Raw genomic sequence first — 22224 nt, 5'->3', positions numbered from 1 at the left:
AGCCAGGCTGTGACGGAGGACGGAGGGCTTGAGTGACTGAGGGAACAGGTTAGGTGGGGCAGCCCTGAGGACTGTCCTCCTGAGGAGAGGGGTTCTGCGCAGCAACCTCGCTGTCCAGGGCCCAGCAGTGAGGGAGGCGTGGCCTGAAGCTTGGATTCTGGCTGCGGAGGGCTTGTCAGGCTTGCTTGCTGAGGCCCAGGGCCTCTCTGGGAATGAAGGAATGCCTCCTGCTCTGGAACACTGAGGCCTGACAATTTTCCCTCTCAGCAACATTTACTTCTCTGTAAAACAGATTGTTATAAGCTCCTCGGGAAGTTTGTTGGATTTGGTGCCTGAGTTCACAATCTCCTGGGGTGGACAGAGGGTTTGGTAGAAGAATTAGGTGTGAAGATGGATGGGAGAGCAATGTGGAAGCTGGCTGGGAAGAGCCTGAGGTATTCCGGTCAGGGTTCTCTGTCTCTCTGTCTGTGTGTGTCTGTCTGTGTGTGTGTGTGTGTGTGTGTGTGTGTGTGTGTGTGTCTGTCTGTCTGTCTCTGTCTCTGTGTGTGTGTGTGTGTCGCTCTCTGTTGGGGTGGGAGAGATCTCTAGCTCTTAGGATCATTGCCTGTCATGGCCTAACCCTATTCCCTACTCTATTTTTGCTAACATAATTACTGTTTCCTTTGTATGATTTTTTTTTTTTTTTTTTACTTCAGTCCAATTCCAGGCCTCCTTGTTTAAAACAAAACAAAACAGTGCTCTCTTTGGCAGCACATGTACTAAAATTGGAACAATACAGAGAAGATTAGCATGGCCCCTGAGCAAAGAAGACACACAAATTTGTGAAGCATTACATATTTTTTAAAATAAAAAAGTAAAAAAACAAAACAAAGCTTTCAAACTTAACATTTCTGTGACGTCTTCCTGAATCAGTGTAAACAGCCATGGCATTGGGTGCTGCCTGATGGTGAAGCTCTTCAGGCCTTGGAGACTGTTCTGCAGGTGTCTCTGGGACATTCTTTTTTTTTTTTTTTTTTTTTGAGTTGGAGTCTCACTGTGTTGCCCAGGATGAAGTGCAATGGTGTAATCTCAGCTCACTGGAACCTCTGCCTCCTGGGTTCAAGTAATTCTCCTGCTTTAGCCTCCAGGGTAGCTGAGACTACAGGCATGCGCCACCACGCCTGGCTAAGTTTTGTATTTTTAGTAGAGACAGGATTTCACCATGTTGGCCAGGTTGATCTCGAACTCCTGATCTCAAGTGATCTGCCTGCCTTGGCCTCCCAAAGTGCTGGGATTACAGGCATGAGCCACCATACCTGGCCATCTCTGGGACATCCTTGAGTATCCCACATCTGTCTGCTACTGTTTGGGCCTGTCATTCTTTGGTCAGTAGATATGGCAATGTGTCATCCAATAACTGATCCCTTACCAACTTTTTGGTTTTTTTCTGAAATGGAGTTTTGCTCCATCACCCAGGCTGTAGTGCAGTGGTATGATCACAGAACACTGCATCCTCAACCTCCTAGGCTTAGCCACCCGAGTAGCTGGGACTAGAAGCACACACCACCACATCTGGGGACAAAAAACATTATTTTTATAGATGTGGGATCTCACTATGTTGCCCAGGCTAACTTTGAACTACCGGGCTCAAGCAGTCCTCTTGTTTCAGGCTCCTGAGGTGTTGGGATTATAGGCATGAGCTACCAAGCCCGGCCCCTTACCAACTTTAAGTTCTTCAGTTATCTGTTGGTTTTTCCCTCTGCAGATAAGAAATCTTAATTCCCATAATTAATTTTATAACCCAATCAACACAACTTCTTTTGAAATCACTGCATCCATCTCTCCTAAGTTTTCAGAGTCTCCATTTTATAACAAGTGGCTAAGCCCTGAGTACATAGAGACTGATGAAAAGATTGCATGGTTTATCTCTGCCTCTCTGCTTAGATTCCTGTTTAATAATCATTAAATCTCTCACGTGTCACTTCTATTTGCAGTTTATGGAGCACCACCATGTCCCTTATCTCAGGCCATCAGCCCTTCTTGGTGATCGTATTATTTCCACTGATTCAGGTTAAGCTTGGCTTTATTTAGATCATCTTTATTATACCTGTGGGTAGGTTTTGTAAGCAGGCCCTAGCACAGGTTCAGTTGTGGGTTTCCTTTTAAAAGGTCAGTGTGAAACAGGAAATGTGACTAAGAAAATCTTCTTCCTCCATGAAGCCTCACTTCGTTAACTGGAAGAAAAGCTCCTATCCCGTCTCCCCCCAAACTTACTCATGGCCCAGACACATTTCAAAACAGCACATATTTCCCAAAACACTGACATGTGCATTCTAAGGCTCGTGTGTGCGGTGAGTAGCTCTTTGTCAGGTTCGCTCTGTGAAGGGGCCCTGTCGTCACACCAGTCACTGTTCTTCAGAGAGCTGAGGATGTGCAGGAGCCTGAGGGACCTGGAAACCTGGTGGCTGAGCAATGAGGAGGGTGGAACTCATGGTTGGAACAGTTGGCCATTCTCACGCAGATGAGGGCAGAGCCAGGACGGGAATCCAGGTCTCCCGACTCCCTGGCCACATTAACCCAAGTAAACCCATATCTACCTCTTTAGCTTCTGGAGGCCCCTGCATCTTTCTCCTTGTGGGACACAAGCCAGGTACAGTTGCAGGGCGGACATGTGGTTTCCAAACAGGATGCTGGGGAAATTAATCTGGGATTCCTGACTGGGGTTCTTCAGGAGGCAGTGGTGGCTCCCCTGTAGATCATGTGGTTTGCGACCTTGTTTCAGTTTTCTTATCTATAAAGTAGAAAAATAATAGTACTTATGATGAGGTAAAGATAAATGAATACACATAAAACACTTAGAGCAGTCTTGGTGTGTGATCACCCCATAAGCATTAGTGATTATTATTCTGGTGGGTTGGTTAGCTTTCCTCCGTTCTATTCAGTTCAATGAGGGTTTGGCACCAACCATGGGCTTTGCCAGGACTGTGAAAATGGCCACATTGAGGCTCCACCTTAACCCTGGCCAGTCTCCCAACAGCCAGCCATTTGTCTTAAGAAGAGCTGAAGGAAATAATCGAATGGTGCAATGCAAAGTCAACACTGATGGGACTGAGGGGCATCTTTTCGGATAAGACGTGCAGTGGGGAGCCCACCTCTGAGTTGGCCTGTTTCCGGTCTCGTGTGCTGCTCACTCCTCACAGACTCTGAGTGAGTGGTGCGGTGGGCCCAGAGTCAATTCTGGCTTGGCAATGGATACTGTTACTGAGGGCGTGGGTTGAGACGCAGGAGCTTGGGGCTCCAGATGCTTGGAGTAAATGAGAAAAGGGAGTGTGGGATGATGTGAGTGGGAGCTGTGGATGGGTTCAAGGGTGCTGAGTCCTGGCTTGACTCACCCTTTCAGCTTCTGCTCTAACTCTCAGTGCCTTTGTCTGCATGCTGGGAAATCCCTGGGTGCCGGGTTAAACCCTAACCCTAAAAGGCACGTAGACACTTCTCCTGAGCTTTGAGTTGCTTCATTCTGCCCAGCAGCTTCCTGAAAATGTAGTCTTGCCACACCAGAGGAAGGATAGACCCGTAGCTGTGGGGGACCCTGTGTCAGCAGGAGTGAGCTGGGGCTGCAACAGCACATGTGAGCAACTTAACAGGGCTGATGGTTTTTCAACAAATTTTTAAAAATTAGAAAAATATTTAAAATTTTTGTGGGGACATAGTAGGTGAGTATAGTTATGAGGCACGGGAGGTATTTTGATACATGCATACATTGTGTAGTAATTGCACCAGGGTAAATGGGGCGTCTGTCACTTAAAGCTTTTATCCTTTGTGTTACAAACAATCCAGTTATACTCTTTTTGTTATTTTTAAATGTATTTTTAAATTCAGTTATTATTGACTATAGTCATCTTGTTGTGCTATCAAATACCGGATCTTATTCATTCTTTTTGCTCTTGTTGCCCAGGCTGGAGTGCAGTGGCTCAATCTTGGCTCACTGCAACCTCCGCCTCCCAGGTTCAGGAGATTCTCCTGCCTCAGCCTCCCGAGTAGCTGGAATTACAGGTGCACACCACCCTGTCTGGCTAATTTTTTTTGTATTTTTAGTAGAGATGGGGTTTCACCATGTTGGCCAGGCTGGTCTCGAACTCCTGACCTCAGGTGATCCACCTACCTCGGCCTCCCAAAATGCTGGGATTACAGGCGTGAGCCACTGTGCCTGGCCAAGATCTTATTCATTCTTTCTAACAATTTTTTTTGTAGCTATTAACAAGGCTGAAGTTTTAATACAGCTTACTTTTATTGCACACGCCGTGCATTATGCACCAGTCTGTGTTCTTCCAATGCTACCAGGAACCTCTTGCCTTTGTATCAGTTCATAGTTGTCCTCTTCTCCAACTGCCTGTGTATCTGGGTCAGGGGTCCTCTTTTATCGAGTGGAGCAGATGTGCCCAGGTACAGAGAAATGCTTTGTGCTATTGTCTGCCAGGCAGGAGCATTTTCTTCTCTCAAATATTCTTGGTAAATAGGTGAGCAGTCTTTACCTGAATGCACTGGGTGTCATATGCCCCAGCCCTAACTTGAATGTATGGGCTTGCTGCAAGTGGGTGATTCCTTAGACCTTTGCTCTGTCCCTAGACGGGATCACAATAGTCCTTACATTCTTAATGGGTCCCTATCTGGAATCCATTTGATCTTAAAATAAAATGGCAGTGGAACAAATTTTTCATTAATTTCTAGCTAATTTGCAATGAAATTAGATTTCTGAGTATAAGGAATATTTTTTAGGGAATAAACTTATAAGCGGGGTTGCTAGGTGTTTCCCATTGATTAGCCTAGTGTTTAAAAGTATAATGTCTTGATTTTCTGGTTACTTACTTTTTTGAGTTCCCTCACTTTTCTTCCAGAGTTCATTATGCAGGTCTGGAAAACAACAACAACAACAACAGCAGCAGCAGCCACCACCACTAGCAGCAGCAGCAGCAGCAAGAGAAAAGCAGGGGTTAGTTTGGGGGGTTGAAATGGGAAAAAGTAGACATTTCCAGCTCCCAACATCTTATTTCCCAAGTATCTTCGGAGCCCTAGAAAATGGCTCGGAGCTGCCTTTGCAGTTTTGAAGCTGCACTTGGGTTCCCATCAGCCCCTGGGCCTCTGATTGCAGCCTGGGGAGCACCTCTGCACTCCCAGCCTCCTGGGCATGGGTTAGGGTGAAGATGTTGTGCAGTGAGGGGTGGGAGCCTCACACCCTAATAGAGCCAAGCCGGCCACACTGCCTGTCTTTCCCAATTAGTTCCCCAAAGGGAACAAAGCCTTATTTCTTCCCTCCCTTAGTTCCCAGGCACTGGTTGGGGAAAAACAATCCTTGGCAGCTCAGGGGTTAAAAATAAAACACAGCGAGGGGGAAAACAAGCCGGGCAGCTGCAGCGGCTCCTCAGAGCCCACTCCAGGCTAAACAGAGGCCCCAGCAACTCCTTGGAGACTTGAACCCTGGGCGATGGAATTTTCCCTTGCATGAAGGCTATTGTCCTCTGGAAAGGGCCAGGGCCAGAGGAGGGCCTGGGGAGCACTGATCTCCCGAGCCCACAGCCAGGGAGCTCCTGAGAGCCCAAGGGCTCGGTCCCACCCAGCTGGGTTTGGGTGAAAAGGCAACGGGGGTGCAGCCCACCCCTCCCCCTTTGGGAAAAAGGGAGGGCTTGGACTTCCAAAGGCCTGGGTACCAGTTGTTGCCCCACTCCTCAGTCCAACCAGCTAGTCACGGATGGAATAAAAGGCTTGGTTCCCTTGGCAACTGAGGGGACTACAGTTTTTCACAGAGTACAAGATGGGTTGGGGAGGAAGGGAGGTGAAAGTGAGGGATGGGGGAGGTTTGCATGAGGAGGGAGGAAGGGGGGAGGGGCAGCCTGTTTACCAGTGATGTTTGAGTTTGAGTCTCAAGGGAACCTTTTGTAGGTTCTGGCCTGGGAAATGCACAGGATCCCCTGAGTGTGGGAGGTGCTCTTAACTGCTTCTCAGTTTTGAGTCACCATTGGAAGTCTCTGGTCCATGGTGGAAATGTGATTGTTGTAGGCTTCATGCTAACCTCATGGACAGCTCAGGAGAGTTAAGCAGAGTCTACCTTTATAGGTGACTAGGCCTGGCCCTGTTTTATAACTGGAGACCCCTGGAAGTGTTGATAGATGCTTGAGCCCATAGAGAGCTATTTGTGAAGCAGAGATTAGAATAGCAGGCGCCTGTCTCCTGGGTCTGATCTCAATGGACTAGACAAGGCTATTTTTAATATCAAGCAAAAGAGTTGCTGAAATGTAGACAAAGTGCAGAACCTGGGCTGATTTTGTCTCAAGCACAAGACTTTGTGAGAGGAGCTTAAAAATCTATCCATGTACTGAACAGATACATTTAGCTTCAGTGAAAGCAAGTGATAAGGGACGGGAGACTTTGTCCCAAAACTTTGGGATGAGAGGTCCCCACATGTTGTCACTAGCATGGAGGTGTACGAGAGACTTGGTATAATCCTCTCTGAGGCTTTAGATGGTCAGGGCTGCCCACCTGGCGTTGATAGAAGCACCTTTTATTGCTGCCATTAAAAGTGTGGCATTTGCCAAATGAAAAGAAAGGAAGCAGAGTGAATCTGTTGATATGGTGGTTTAAGAAGAGAGAATAGTGTAAACCAACACACTGTTCGAGAGTCTGAAAACGATTTTTTTTAAAAAATGAAAAACAGAACCCCAGACCCCTATCTGGTATAGCAGGGAGTTCTTGGAGATGATGAGAATGGGGTTCATGGCTGCTTTGGTGGAAGGGCTTGCTTGGTTCTTCTGCTTTTGCCAGGGTACCTGGGAGTGGGACGGGGGTGTTGGGGGAGAGGTCACTGTGTTTTCCTGAGGGGGTGACGAGGGTCATCACCGTGAAGTACTTCCTCATGCACACCAGGGTCAGTTCCTTCAAAGCCTGGCTCCGATGGTGGGTCTCATCTGAAAGACACAATTTGAGGAAACCTAGAGGGCAACTCCTAAGATGAGGAAACACCTGGATGGCAGGTCTCTGATAAGGAAACAATCCTGAGACACAACTGCAGCTGCTTTGCAGGCATGACTTATGGCCAATCAGATGACCATCTGCTTTAATCATCATAACCAAATAGAAATAATAAAAAGATCAAGGAATCACTTATCACCTAATTAATTTACTTACTGACTGGTGGGTTGGCAGAGAAACAAGTCTGGGCAATGTAGAATAACAAGCTACTTAGAAAATACGCAGAGAGGCCAGGCACAGTGGCTCACGCCTGTAATCCTAGCACTTTGGGAGGCTGAGGAGGGCAGATCACGAGGTCAGGAGTTCGAGATCAGCCTGACCAACATGGTGGAACCCTGTCTCTACTAAAAATACAAAAAAAAAAAAAAAAAAAATTAGCCGGGCGTGGTGGTGCGCACCTATAATCCCAGCTACTCAGGAGGCTGAGGCAGGAGAATCACTTGAACCTGGGAGGTGGAGGTTGCAGTGAGCCGAGATCACGCCACTGCACTGCAGCATGGGTGACAGAGTGAAATTCCGTCTCAAAAAAAAAAAAAAAAAAGAAAAGAAAAAAAAGAAAACAGAAAATACGCAGACAATGGCAACCCAGGGAAGAGAAACTCACGTGAGCTCACCTCTGCGCTCTCGAGTGCATATACATTCATGTAAGTTTCAAGACAATTCAGTGAGGTTGGTGTGATTATTATTCTCATTCTGTAGATGAAAAAAGCTGAGGCTTGGGTGGGTTAACTAACTTGAGCAAGATCACAGGGTTGGAGGTGGTGAGCACTGGGTTTTGAATGCTATCAGATTATCCTCAATCTATACAGCAGCCTATAGTCAGAAAAGCATTTTCAGATCTGAAATTTCACTTGACTCTCAAAACCACTTATGGCAGGAGGTGATTCCCATTGACAGCCACAGAAGCTGAAGGTCATGTAGTTTAAGTGACATGTTCCAATCACAAGACTCTATGTGGCAAAGCTATGACTGCTCTGGGACTTTTCACACGATGGCCTGTTTCCTGATCTCAAATTCCATTCTCAAATATCCAGGAACATTTTTTTGATTTGTTTGTTTGTTCGTTGGTTGAGATAGGGTCTCACTCTGTTGCCCAGGCTGCAGTCCATTGGCACAATCACAGCTCCCTGTAGCCTCTCAACCTCCTAGGCTTCAGCAATTTCCAGCCTCAGCCTCCACAGGCTAGCTAGGACCACAGATACGCCCTTTAAAATTTTGGGTATAGACAGGGTCTTGCTACATTACCCAGGCTGGTCTTGACCTCATCCAGGAAGACTTTGATGTCTGCCATTCACTCATACATATATTTATTCAGCCATTCAACTAATATTTGCCAAGCACCTGTCATGAACAGGGCATCAAGGGAAATGGAAAACACGCTAGATTTTTAAGAAGGCCCTGTGAATAAAAAGAGTCTTATAATCTTTTTTTTTTTTTTGAGACGGAGTCTCGCTCTGTCGCCCGGGCTGGAGTGCAGTGGCCGGATGAGTCTTATAATCTTACCGTCTGTGTCTGCCCTCACAGTTATCAGTGGAAATTTTCCAAAATCAATGTGCTAACCAATGTGTTTTCTTTCATAAACCGACACACTTACAATTGAGGAACTAAAATGTTAAGAACTATTGAATCACGAACATTCTCTGAACACCTTACACCTTAAAATGGAGGTAGTAATTCAGTAAGGTTTGGATGGACTCACGATGACACCTCAGTGGGACACCTCCAGTTCCTGGAGACAGAGGAAAAAGAGTTTTGGCCAAGGCTGCCTTTGGCTGTCCACATTTGCTCAGACGCTCAACCTAACTAGCATTCCTGTCTCCCCCCACCGTCCCTGCAGACTCTATTGTGAAGGGGCCCCTCCCATGGTCAAGCTTCCTCCCATATCTGATTTTATGGCCCAGCTACTTCCTGGACAGGGTCAAACACTTAACAGATGCCTAGACTTGTATGGGTCCACGTCAGTGCGTATGCTGGTCATATTTCCTACACACCCATCCATGCAGAATCACACATTAAACATGATTTCTCACACAGAACTTCCAGGGGGAAAACCTCATCCCCAAAGAGACAGAAGTTGCCAGAATATGTACAGGGAAGCGAAAAGCACTTAAAAACAGGGGAGCATGGTCATTTGCCCTGGAAGAGCATGCAGTGTTGGGGGAGCTGATGAACAAAATTTCCATCCCTCTCCATTCATCATTCATCAGTAAGTCATGCAGGTCAAGGTGTAGAGGGAAGGGGAAGAGGGCAGAGAGAGGAGAAAAGGGAAAAGAAGTTGTTGTTGTTGTTGTTGTTTCTTTTAGAGATGGGGTCTCACTATATTACCCAACCTGGCCTCAAATTCCTGAGCTCAAGTGATACTCCCACTTCAGTCTCCAAAATAACTGGGACTACACGTGTGAGCTACCACACCCAGAGAGCTATGGAGTTTCCATTATAAGGAAAATGAAGATGACAAAGGAATGCTGGGGATAGGCTTTTGAAGGGAAGAGATCAACTCAGGCTGAAGTGCAATGGCACAATCACACTTTAAATGAGTACATTTTAAAATTTGTGAATTATATCTCAATAAAGAGATTTTAAAAATAGATACCACAAACCTCACACATTTAAAACATACAGGATATGGCATACAAAAAATAGATGGGACATACTTAAACTAAAAAAAAAATTACTTATTATTCATCTGAAATTAAAAGTTAACCAGATGTCCTATATTTTATCTGGCACTCCTACTTCCCCAGCCCTCAACACCCAAAGCTCTTTGAATTTGTTTTCATTTTCTGTCCATATGAAGTACCTCTTGGGGCAAAGAGCTTCAAGGTTTATTATCCTCTTTGTGAAGCAGTGCCATGCTTTGTCTTCACTTCTCCTAAGTGTCCCCTTCCCACATATTTCAGAAAACGGCGTATTTCTACTGGGCTCGTTTTGTCCTTAATGCTATGGAGGTCCATGCTCAGCCTCGGGCTTCCCAAACAGAAATATGCTGGACACATCAGACAATTTTTTCTTGGCCAACTCATCCCTCCATCCCTTCTTTATGGTTGCCTTTTTTCAGGTCTCTTGTTAGGAACTCATGAGTGAGTAACATCCAACAGACCACCAATCCAGATGTGATGGCCCAAGGGGATTCAATATCAGTGGGGGGAAAACTCCCTGAGGGTTTTCCAGGTCCTGTCCTAAGAACCAAGTGCTTAAGAAGCACATTCACAATGGAGGAAAGCCACACCATAGCATAAGTTCATTTGCTATATGGAGTCTAAATTTTGCCTTTTTCCATTTCATGTGATGTGGGGTGTGTGTGTGTGTGTGTGTGTGTGTGTGTGTGTGTGTGTGTACGTGTTGTGGTTTTTGTTTTTTGCCTGTTTGTTTTTGTTAGCCTGATAACAATCCAGTAGAACAACTGAGAGGATGGTGGAGCGAAGGCAGGTAACATGGTTTGGCTCTGTGTCCCCACCCAAATCTCGTCCTGATATAATTCCCACATGTTGTGGGAAGGGACCCAGGGGGAGATAATCTGAATCATGGTGGTGGTTTCCCCCACACTGTCCTCAAGGTAGTGAATAAGTCTCACGAGATTTGATGGTTTTATCAAAAGTTTCCACCTTTGCATCTTCCTCATTTTTCTCTTGCCACCGTCATATAAGAAGTGCCTTTCGCCTCCCACCATGGTTCTGAGGCCTCTCCAGCTGTATGGAAGTGTAAGTCCAATTAAGCTGCTTTTTATTCCGAGTTTTGCGTGTGTCTTTATCAGCTGCGTGAAAATGGACTAGTACAGCAGGTGAGAAGGATCGCAGTGTGGTCTTCTGGATGCTTTTAGTGCAAGAGAATGAATACACTTTGAAGATGGTGGTTGTGTTAGGAGGGCGGAATTATGACTTTTATTCTCTCTTTTCTGTTTTCCAAACTTCATATCATATAGTTCTCTAAAGATAAATAATTTGAAAGAGTGCTTACATTTTCATTTAAAAAAATATAAGGCCTCACAGTTAAAACTGACTACTAAAAGAAAATACTGCATTGTAAAATAATCAAAGTCTGTAAATGCTTTATAAATTTTATATACTATTTTCTGAGTAACTTTCCCATGGTTCCCTGGTTCCATGCTACATGGTAGCATTGCTGGAACCGGAAGTCAGGTATGCCAGTCTCAAAACCCAGGCCCTTCCCGTTATATCACAGCAGACATGTACCAGCTGGATCTCGTGAAAGTGTGATCTGTTCAAGAGTCACATGGATTTCAGCAGTTTATTACCAAATTATTTATGCTTGGATATCTAGCATTGCCTATCTACACAATAATTATTTTCATAATATTGATTCTTGTGCACAAAATCCCTGCAGTCTATGAATGAATCGGCAAGGAACAGTCAATTACATAATAATAGCTACTGTTTCCTGGATGCCATGGGCCAGGTACCAGAATTAAATTTGAACTTCATTTACCTAATTTAATCCTTGCAATAATTCTGAGGAAGATTTCAGCCCCATTTTATAGATGAGGAAATGGAGATTCAGCGATATTAAGATCACACAGTTAGTAAGTTTACAGGCTGAGATTCAGAAAATCCTAATTAGGTACAACTCGTTTTATCATATGCTAATATTTAAAACATTCAACCATACCAGTTGAGAGTAGTAACCTTCCTTCTTTAAGCGGGGGGTAAACACTTCTCACTTTTTGTGTGTGTTTGTTTTGAGACAAGGTCATGGTCACAAGCTCTGTGCCCAGGCTGGAGTGCAGTGGTGCCATCACAGCCCACTGCAATCTCCGCCCCCTGGGCTCAAGTGTTCTTCTCACCTCAGTCTCCTGAGTAGCTGGGACCACAGGTACACGCCATCTGCGCCTGGCTATTTTCTGTATTTTGTTTTGTTTTGTTGTGTTTTTAGAGACAGAGTTTCTCCATGTTGTCCAGCTTGGTCCTGAACTCTTGGCCTCAAGTGATCTGCCTGCCTCGGCCTCCCAAAGTGCTGGGATTACAGGCATGAGCCACTGCGCCTGGCCTTTCACCTTTCTAAGAAACTTAAAAGGAGAAAATGTGGCCGGGCCTGGTGGCTCAAGTCTGTAATCCCAGCATTTTGGGAGGCTGAGGTGGGCTGATCTCCTGAGGTCAGGAGTTCAAGACCAGCCTGACCAACATGGAGAAACCCTGTCTCTACTAAAAATACAAAATTAGCCAGGAGCGGTGGCGCATGCCTGTAATCCCAGCTACTTGGGAGGCTGAGGCAGGAGAATTGCTTGAACCTGGGAGGTGGAGGTTGCAGTGAGCCGAGATCGTGCCATTGCACTCTAGCCTGGGCGACAAGAGTGAAACTCCATCTCAAAAAAAAAAAAAAAAAAAAAAAGAAAAGAAAATGAGAGGGAATACTTGAGTCATCCTTAGAGTTGACCTAACCCTTTAGATGCCTACAATTAAACTGGGAAGCAAATTTCTGAAGGAGCCACAACTTCCAAATCTTCCTCATGCACCTGTTAAACCACCCTTCTCTCAGTGTCCTTGAGGGTTTGTATTGTGAAGGCTGCGGAGGAAATCTGCTTCTTTATTTCTTCCCCTGCCTTGGGAGGATCATTTTCCATATTAAACAGAGCATCATACATTCCTGAGAATGCCTCTCCCACAGACTTGTTTTGACAACCAGGAGGGAGGATGGGAGGAGACTTGTAGAATGGGCTGCACAATAACCCAAGAAGATCAAGGAAAGCCCTTTCCAAAACAAAGGTTGATCATTTATAGTTCCCTCTCAATCTGGGCTTCTCAGAGAGTGCATTAATCAAAGGGGAAACACCTGGCTCTCTAATGCCCTTCTTGCTTGTCAGAGGCGTGCTCCAAGGCTTTCATCACACTGATGGTGACCTTCTAAGTCCGTGTTTCTGGTCAAAGGTTTGTGTATGTGTTTCACTGACTGGGTTGAGCATTTATCAACCATTATTGGTATTTCATAACCATTCCCCTGGGTGTTGTAATTAGAACTCTTTTGCATTCTCAAGTTTTGATATATGATTTTTAAAAACAGAAGACTTTGGTTTTAAAATCATGCAATTCCCTCCTTTGTGGGTTTGCACAGAAACGTAAGAAGAAATTGGAGAGAAGGGTTTCTTCTGGGACTTTTACTCACAATGCCTTCTTTCCAGAAAGCTCCATTTAGCATTATTTTGGCAATTGGTTTTAGCATAAGTTACAGATTCTCCTTCAAAGAATTAAAAACTGTTTACATCTTTGGGGTAGGCATTACTCCCTGTTTTGTAAGCAAGGAAAAATTATTGCCTAAAATCTTAGTGATTTTGCCTCCCTACCAGAAGTAGTGCTTTTATCATTATGTAGCAAGAATATCTGTACAGATCTGTTTGGCAAAGATTTTATTCAAAGGTCTGGGTGCTGATTAACACTGCCTGGCCCAATGAACAATGGGTGTAACCTGGGCTTGATAAACCAAATAAGACCTTTGTCTTGTTTTGCTGGCTGCTCAGAAGCACCTCTACCATAAAATCATTGTGCCTCCAGGGAGAGACCTTGTTTCTTTTTTTCACCCCTGATAGATAGCTGAATACAAGTCGGGCTATTGATAGAAAAGGCTTCAAGGATGTGCGTGTGCTTGGGAGGGTTTTATGTGTGTCTATACATGCGTGTGCACCTGCTCACAAGTAGACTACTTCCCACTGGGGTCTGGGCTGTGGGGAGTGGGATGGTGAAGCAGCTAGTTCATTGGCATGGCAGGTAGGGCTTGAACATGAATTGTACACATACGAGTATCCAGGTACTCGTCCTCACTGCCCTGGTTGGGCCACTTTGCCCAGATGGATAAGACCAGGACTAAGGAAGCTCTAGCAGTTTTCTGAACATAATACTGTACTATACTTATGGGTGCCTAGAAAATACTTAAGAGTTTGTGACTGGATTAGCAAGAACCCACCCATCTCCTGGGAAAACTCCTTGGGCTCACTCCAGATTGGGGTCAACAGTGTCACTTTTATTTCCTAAAAATACCCAAGCTTGTTAAAAACTAAAAAAAAAAAAAACCTCTTATCTGTTAGCGTACGACTTGCATCCCTCATCCACTGAACTTGCAAAGGTGTCACAGAAGCTTCATCTGTAGCTTCGGGCAATCTCCGAGAATGGGTATGCTGCTCCAGTCCCTGCTGTGGATCTGGTTTTCAAGACGAGGGAAAGAAGCATTAGGAAGACCACACACCAGTGACTTGATGCCTGTCCTTGGCCAGGTTTTAGAATGGATTATTATATATTTGGAGGAAGTGAGAATGCTTGGTCTGGGGACAAAAGACTCAGAGGGGATGAGGCTTACAGCCTTAAAATACGGCTCTCACAGAGGAGAGGAAATAGACTGATTCAAATTGTGCCTGAAGGGTGAAGTTTCCAGAAGGACTATTTTGGTTCAACATAAGAATGACTGTCTAACAACCACCCAACAATGGGTGGAAAACTTCCTTAGAGGTGCTGAGAAAGGGCCCAGGCTTAGGACCGTTCAAGCAGAGGACAGCAGGGATGTTGTAATAAGAATTCCAGCAGTGGGCTCGAGGTTCAACTGATGACCTCCAAGGTTCCTTCCAGCTCTAAGATTGGATGATTCTATATCTGTAATTTTCCATTTCCCTATTAAGAAGAAATTTTCCACATTGAAAATTGTTTTAGTGTTTGATAAAAGCTGTGGGATGATTTTTGCTTTTGTTGACTTTAACAGGGAGCTTACTCCTTTGCCCCAATGGCTTAACAAGACATAAACACATCAGTGATATTTATTGGATGGGAGAGAGAGGCGTTTATTGTTGGGTGGGAAAGTCCTGCTTGCTTACATGGGGACTGGCATGGGGGGGTTGGGAACTCCAAATCTTGCCTCACGTTGTTTCTGAAATTCCTCTGCCCAAAGGACCTGGGCATTTTACCCCAGTTCTGCCTAGTGGGTGCAGCAGAGGTGTCTGGAGGCTGACCGACATTTCACCAATCACCTTGGTAGTTCTCATAGATCCTCCCAACCCCTACAATTCCGTGTCCACGGCACAGAGCCCTGTATAATATGATGACCCTAAGGAACCTTCTGAAACGCTTACCTCACACATGATCTCTCCCAACTTGAGGACAGAATGCACTTTCTTTAACGATAACTGACCCTTTTTCAAATGCTCCTTCCATTAAGCTATCATAAAGAATATAAACGTTCTATTAAAAAAATAAAGAGAAAGTGTGTCTGGTGGCTCACGCCTGTAATCCCAGCACTTTGAGAGGCCAAGGTGGGCGGATCACTTGAGGCCAGAAGTTTGAGACCAGTCTGGATAACATGGTGAAACCTCGTCTCTACAAAAAATACAAAAATTAGCCAGGCTTAGTGGCATGCACCTCTAGTCCCAGCTACTCAGGAGGCTGAGGCAGGAGAATCTCTTGAACCTGGGAGGCGGAGGTTGCAGTGAGCCGAGATCTGCACTCTAGCCTTGGTTACAGAGAGTGACTCTGTCTCAAAAACCAAACAAACAAAAAGAGAAACATGAATTTAAACATCCCTTATATACTAGACTATAACTTCACCTGACTTTAACATTTAAATGGAAATTTCTTGTGTTTAGTATAGTCAATTCTTTGCCTTGAAGATTGACTGATAAATTTTTTTTTTTTACACTTACTTTACTCCATCTCTTTCTTTATTGGATTAAGGATATGTTGCAAGGAGAATTCTAGGAGTTGAAAGTAAAATACTGTTAATTCAAAAATGAATAAATATGTTTATAGCAATGGATTTCTTACTAGTGTTCGATTAGTAGAGTGTGATCAAGGATCTGGGATAAAAGACCTCACCCTTGATGGGGCCCCCTGGAGCACCTCAATCCTTAGTTCTTCCAGCAACCACCAGGGAGAGTTGAGTATTACTTGTCAGATCCTTTCAGCTAAGTTTCAGACTGAAGGCAATGAAGAAAGGTACTCAACATGATTCGTTGCTAGAGAAACACAAATTAAAACCATAGTGCGATACTGTTATACACCAAAACTAAAACTTACCTGAAAAACTTTAAAAACTTAGGCTGAGCATGGTAGCTCATACCTGTAATCCCAGCACTTTGGGAGGCTGAGGTGGGAGGATCTTTTGAGGATAGAAGTTCGAGACTAGCCTGGGCAAGATAGTGAGACCCCATTTCTAAAAAATTTAAAAAAATTAGCCAGGCATGGTGGTGCATGCCTGTAGTCCCAGCTATGTGGGAGACTGAGATGGTAGGATCACTTGAGCCCAGGGAGGTTGAGGCTATAGTGAGCCATGTTCATGCCACTGCACTCCAGCCTGGGTGACAGAATGAGATTGTGTCTCACTTAAAAAACAAAAACAGAAAGACTGATTTATTCAAGTGCCAAAGAAGATATAGAACAACTTGAAATGCTCATACATTACTGATGGGCGTGTAAATTGGTACAACCACTCTGGAAAACTGTTTGGTAACCTCTACTAAAGTTAAAGATACTCCATGATCCAGCAATTCCATTCCTAGGTACAGACCTAAGAGAAATGAGTTCATATTTCTTCCAAAAGAAAGGTACAAGAGTGTTTTTGCAATTTTATTCATAATGACCCCAAGTTGGAACCGAAACAAATGTCCACTCATAAAATAATTAATACATAGATTGCAGTATACTCATATAATGAAATACTACATAGGAATAAAAAGAACAAGCACCTGAAACCACTGATACCACAACATTTTTTGAGTGGAAAAAAGCTAGACATAAGAGCATATATTCTATGTTTTCATTTACATAAAGTTAAAGAACAGGAAAACCAGGCAATGTTGCTGCAGAACAGTGGTTACCTTGGGTAGGAAGACAGTGACTCAGAGGCAGGAGGAGGGAAATGTTCTATATTTAAATCTGTGTATATGTATCTTAGGTGTACACATTTGCAAAGACCGAGCTGCTAATATAAGATTAGTGCACTTCAAAACCACAAAGTGATACCATTTCACACCCACTAGAGTAACTAAAACAAAAGAGACAAGACGATAATAAGAGCTGATGAGAATGTAGAGAAATTGGAGCGCTCATATATGGCTGTGGGGCTGAAAAGTGGTGTTTCAGAAAACATTTTGGTACTTCCTTAAAAGTTAAGCATAAAGATGCCGTATGGTTGGCAATTCCATTCCTAGGTATATGCCCAAGATAATTAAACACGAAAATCTGTACATGAATGTTCACAGAAGCTTTATTCATAATAGCCAAAAAGTGGTAACAACCCAAGTGTTCATCAGCTGACGAATGAATACACAAAATGTGCTGTGTCCATACAGTGGAATATTATTCACAATAAAAATGAAGTATTGGCACATGCTACAATATGGATGAACCTTGAGCATGTTACGTTAAGTGAAAGAAGCCAGTCACAAAAGGCCATATAGTAAATGATTCCATTTGTATGAGATGCTCAGAATAGTGACAGAAAGTAGATTAATGGTTGCCAGGGGCTGGAGAGGATGAAATGGAGAGTGAGGGTTTTTTGGTGGGGGGCGGAGGGGTCTATGAAAATGTTCTTCAATTAAGCAGTCATGAGATTTCTCTGTGAATATAGTATTATAAAAAAACACTGAATTATATACTTTTAAAGGGTGAATTTTATGGTCTGTGAATACTTCAATAAAGCTGTTATTAAAAGAAGAGTATTAGACCTTACTGTATGTATTTACACCTCATTAAGAAGACAGAACAGTAAATTGTCAGAATTTAGAATTCTGAAAAATTTCAGAATTCTTCAATGGAAAATGATAAAACAGGGAAAGGGCATGGGATGGTAATAAAAAGAATGGATATCAGTTTGAACAGCTACTCAAAGTGCCAGATACTTTATGTCCATTATTTCACTTAATTGTCAAGGACTCCTACAACACGTATATTCCCAATGAGCTCCTTCTGCAATTCACAAAGGTCGCCAAAGCTAGGACTTGGGGTTCAAAGGTGTCTCTGCTTCATCATCTTGTGCTGCCCCTCAGATGCACTCCCAGTGGGCTTAGGGTTGGCCTTGAGTTGACCTTGTCCGGCATACTCACTTGGTGGAAGAGGATCCTGAGACCCAGACACGGGATGTGACTTATGTAACATCCCACAGCCACCCCGCAGCAGAGCTGGATGAAACCCTGATGCCCCAGTGTGGGATTCTTTGGTTAATAGCTGATAAGGTAAAAGCACTACACCGAGCACCTTATTACATAGATCTGCTTGGTTACAGGGCAGTCTGGAAGGGTTCAGTGCAGTGAGGATGCATCCACTGGGGCACAGAAATCCTTCTGGGTTTCTCAGAGCAGTTCTTGTGTCGGCCACCAGGGCACTTGCAGCTGCCTTGTTTGTGGCAGCTGAGTTGTCCATCACCACGTGTGTGGATAGGTTAACTGGTGAGCACACACTATGGAATACCCATGGCTCTTAGAAGCAGGGAATGACATGCACATACTATCACATGGTGATACCTTAGAACTGGAAGAAAGCAGAAAACCAAATGCTATTTACAGCATACCATTTATGAATTTAAAAAGCAATCCTCCTACAAAATAATACTATGTATCTCACAAGAATATGTCCTTATCAAGGGATCCCTTGAAACACATGAGTATAGCAACTACTGGAGTGAGGGGAATGCAGTGAGTGTGACGATGTTATGAATCAAATAGGATAATTAACTCAATTCTTTACCCCTGAGGCCCAGAAAAAAATGAATAAAAAAATAGCAGCATCAGATATTTTATGGAGACAGGAATCTGTTTTCTTTCTTTCTTTGTTTTTTTCTTTTTTTTTTTGAGATGGAGTCTCGCTCTATGGCCCAGGCTGGAGTGCAGTGTCGTAATCTCAGCTCACCGCAACCTCCACCTCCCAGGTTCAAGTAATTCTCCTGTCTCAGCCTCCCGAGTAGCTGGGACTACAGGTGAACACCATCTATGGCCGGCTAATTTTTTAAATTAGCCCGGCTAATTTTTGTATTTTTAGTAGAGACAGGGTTTCACCATATTGGTCAGGCTGTTCTCCTGGCCTCAGGTGATCCACCCGCCTCGGCCTCCTGAAGTGCTGGGATTACAGGCGTGAGCCACCAGGCCCAGCTCTGTTTTCTTTATTTTACTGACAGAGGCCTGCGTGCACCTGAAAGTGTCTAAATCAAAATCTATATATACAACATTTTTGGAAGTAAGCAGAGAGAACTGCAAAGACAGGAAGGTCTCCAGCTGTGCACTGTCCAAATATCTCCTGTCAATGCAGCTAGCTTTCCAAGGATGGCCTGTGGTGCCTCTTTACTACTTGCTACGCTGTCCTTGACATTCATTATACACAGGTCTTGGACCTCAGGCCTCCAGAACTGTGAGAAAATATGTTTCTGAGGTAGATAATAAGTTTCTGAAAAAGATACATTGTTTAAGCCACCCCATCTGTGGGATTTTGTTATGGTAGCCCTAGTACACAAATACAGCAGGTATTGGCGGAGCTGGGATTTAGCCTCACAGGTGCAACAACCAGCCTTCAGTCCTGGGTTCCCTGTTTAGTGACATTATCTTCTAGAAAGTGAAGCTGTGGTCACTTTCCTTTTAGACACTCTCATCTTTGGGGGTTGAAAGAGCTGAGTAAGGGCCGGGCATGGTGGGTCACACCTGTAATTCCAGCACTTTGGGAGGCCAAGGCAGGAGGATCACTTGAGGCCAGGAATTTGAGACCAGCTTGGGAAACATAGCAAGATCCCTGTCTCTATTTTATTAAAAAATAAAAATTAAAAAGAGCTGAGCAAGGTGGATCTTGGGAAAGAATAAAAGGGATTCCACGAACTCACTCAATCGCATTGCTTTACTCTGGGCAGCAGTTGGGGAAGCCATGAGATGTCAGCCAATTGACAGGGCACCCGGCAGTTATCAGGCCCCTGGTGAGGGGAGCTACCGCGCCTTGGGATATACATTCAGCTGCAAGCACCTCTCAACGGTCAATAATTCCTTTACAAGTGCCATAGGCCTGAGTAAATATGTACTCCCTGCGGGCTGTCCTAGGGACTGCTCCTTAAACAAGGCCGATTGTGGGGTTTGAAAGCACAGCTCCTTCTGATGTTAGGCCAGAGATGATTGTTCCCATATCAAAGAATTCATGAAGGTCAACAAAGCTCAGGAATGGAGGGGTTGAGCCTGCGTTCGTCCGTGGTGCCGAGGGAGCCATGCCCATACTGTTCGTGCTAGGAAAGTGTCCCAGGCAGAGACTGGAGGACAAAGACTACTTCCAATACTCTTGAATTTTAGCAGTGTTGAGGCAAAGAAATCCTCTTGTTCTTTGTTTTTGTGGTTTATTTTTTGTTTGTTTCGTTTGCTTTTGTTTTCTTTTTTTAGATGGAGGCTCACTCTGTCGAAAGGTTGGAGTGCAGTGGCGTGATCTCAGCTCACTGCAACCTCTGCCTCCTGGGTTCAAGAGATTCTCCTGCCTCAGCCTCCTGAGTAGCTGGGATTACAGGCATGCACCACCACATCTGGCTAATTTTTGTATTTTTAGTGAAGACAAGGTTTCACCATGTTGGCCAGGCTGGTCTTGAACTCCTGACCTCAAGTGATCCACTCGCCTTGGCCTCCCAAAGTGCTGGGATTACAGGCGTGAGCCACTGCGCCGGTCTTTTCTTGTTCTTTCTGTAATTCCTGTTGTCCACATTCCTGCTTGTCAGCTCTTGCAGGTCTTCTAGGAACTGAGGGGTTTTGCAGGGAGAGGGGAATAGACATTGTGTGTCTCTGTGTTTATATTTGTTGGGAGACGTTGTAGCAGGGATTGTGTGTGCATGTGTGTGACGAAGGTGAGGTAGTGGAGGTAAAAACAGGCAGAAAGGAAGGGAGAAGGGACGGCCCAGATTCTCTTGGCTCTCCTGACGGGTTTGAGAAGCTACTGAAACTTGGGCTTTTCCTCAGCCAGCACTTACCATTTAAAGGCCTGGTTTGAGGGGGCCTTTCTGTCACTAACAGGCCGTACCCTTCCGGCACTATTACCCTGTTGGTCCAGCAAAAACCTTTGTTGAAGACAGTGTCTCAGCTTATCTTGGTTTAAGATATTTGCCCCCTTCCCCTACCCACATTCATGGGACTGTGACTAGAACCCAGTGAAATAGGCATGAGTTCAAATTCTATGTCTACCGCTTTCATTGCATGAGACCTCGGTGATCATTTAATTCTTGAGTCTCAGTTTACCCAACCATAAAATGGGAAAATAGTTTTGATTCCATAAGACTGCTAAGAGGAATAAATAAAATAAAAAAAGTTTTTGGCATATGGTGGATATTCAAAAATAGTAGTTTTCTTCCTGCCACCCAAATATTAGCTACGCAGTTTGTGTCATTCATTCAACAAATGCTTATTGGGTGTCAACTAAATGCTGGCTGATGGTGCCCCCTGCAGTTGTGCAACATGGTTGCCCAGATGTCCCCGCCCTTATGAAACATACAGTATAGTGGGTAAAAAGCAAAGTGGAATCAGGTGTTAGGAAAGTGGTGGCATCATCTTTTCTTAGCCTTGTTCTCTGATGTCTCCTCATTTGGCAGTGAGGCTAGATAGGAACGTGATGCTCAAGGGGACTTCTCTGAACTGAACTTTGAGAACAAGACAATAGTGACTCACAACAGGTTAGTTTCCATTAGCAGCAAAGGAAGGGCTGGGGAAGAAGTCAGGGAATCAAACAGCTGTCACAACAACCCTTGTCATCTTCTATTTAGGTGGGACTCTTCCCCCTTGCAAGCCAAATGCTAGGTGGACATTACTCAGTGAATTCTCTCAGCCTCCTCATGGGGCAGGGAGGAGGCGAAGATTCTTAGCGATGAGGAAACAGGCAAGGCAAAAAGATAACTGCCTTGCCTGAAGTCGCACAGCTAGTACAAGCATTGGACCGAGAATTGGGTTGCCCAACTTGGAGCCCACTGGCTCATACTCTGATCATGGGACAAGGAGGTCAGGATGCTGTGTGTGACTCTGGGAAGCAGGGTTAGGAAAGTTTTACATCTTGCTCTGATGCTTGCCAAATACAAGTTCCTTTATTTTTAAATATATTTTTGAGGTAAGGTCTTGCTCTGTTGTCCAGCTGAAAGTGCAGTGAGAAATCATAGCTCACTGCAGACTCAAACTCCTGGGCTCAAGTGATCCTCCCTCCTCAGCTCCCTGGGTAGCTAGGATTAAAGGTTGCACCACCACACCCAGATAATTTTTTTATTTTTGTAGAGATAGGGTCTCACTATGTTGCCCAGGCT

General features: G+C 44.5%; 1 long non-coding RNA gene and 1 other non-coding gene across 2 annotated transcripts; one reads left to right on the top strand and one right to left on the bottom strand.

The window, feature by feature from the left end:
- Positions 1-734: 734 nt before the first annotated feature.
- On the top strand, positions 735-841 carry LOC123574730 (U6 spliceosomal RNA). Its single transcript, XR_006699933.1, has one exon. It is a non-coding gene; the product is annotated as a U6 spliceosomal RNA (small nuclear RNA).
- A 1212-nt stretch (positions 842-2053) lies between these two features.
- On the bottom strand, positions 2054-5189 carry LOC135972003 (uncharacterized). Its single transcript, XR_010588524.2, has 2 exons — positions 4846-5189; positions 2054-2770 (listed from the first exon to the last, which is right to left on the bottom strand). It is a non-coding gene; the product is annotated as an uncharacterized lncRNA (long non-coding RNA).
- Positions 5190-22224: the final 17035 nt, after the last annotated feature.

Source organism: Macaca fascicularis, chromosome 7 (assembly GCF_037993035.2).
Source record: "Macaca fascicularis isolate 582-1 chromosome 7, T2T-MFA8v1.1".
In the NCBI taxonomy this organism is placed as follows: Eukaryota; Metazoa; Chordata; class Mammalia; order Primates; family Cercopithecidae; genus Macaca; species Macaca fascicularis.
This window is presented reverse-complemented; position numbering and strand designations above follow the sequence as displayed.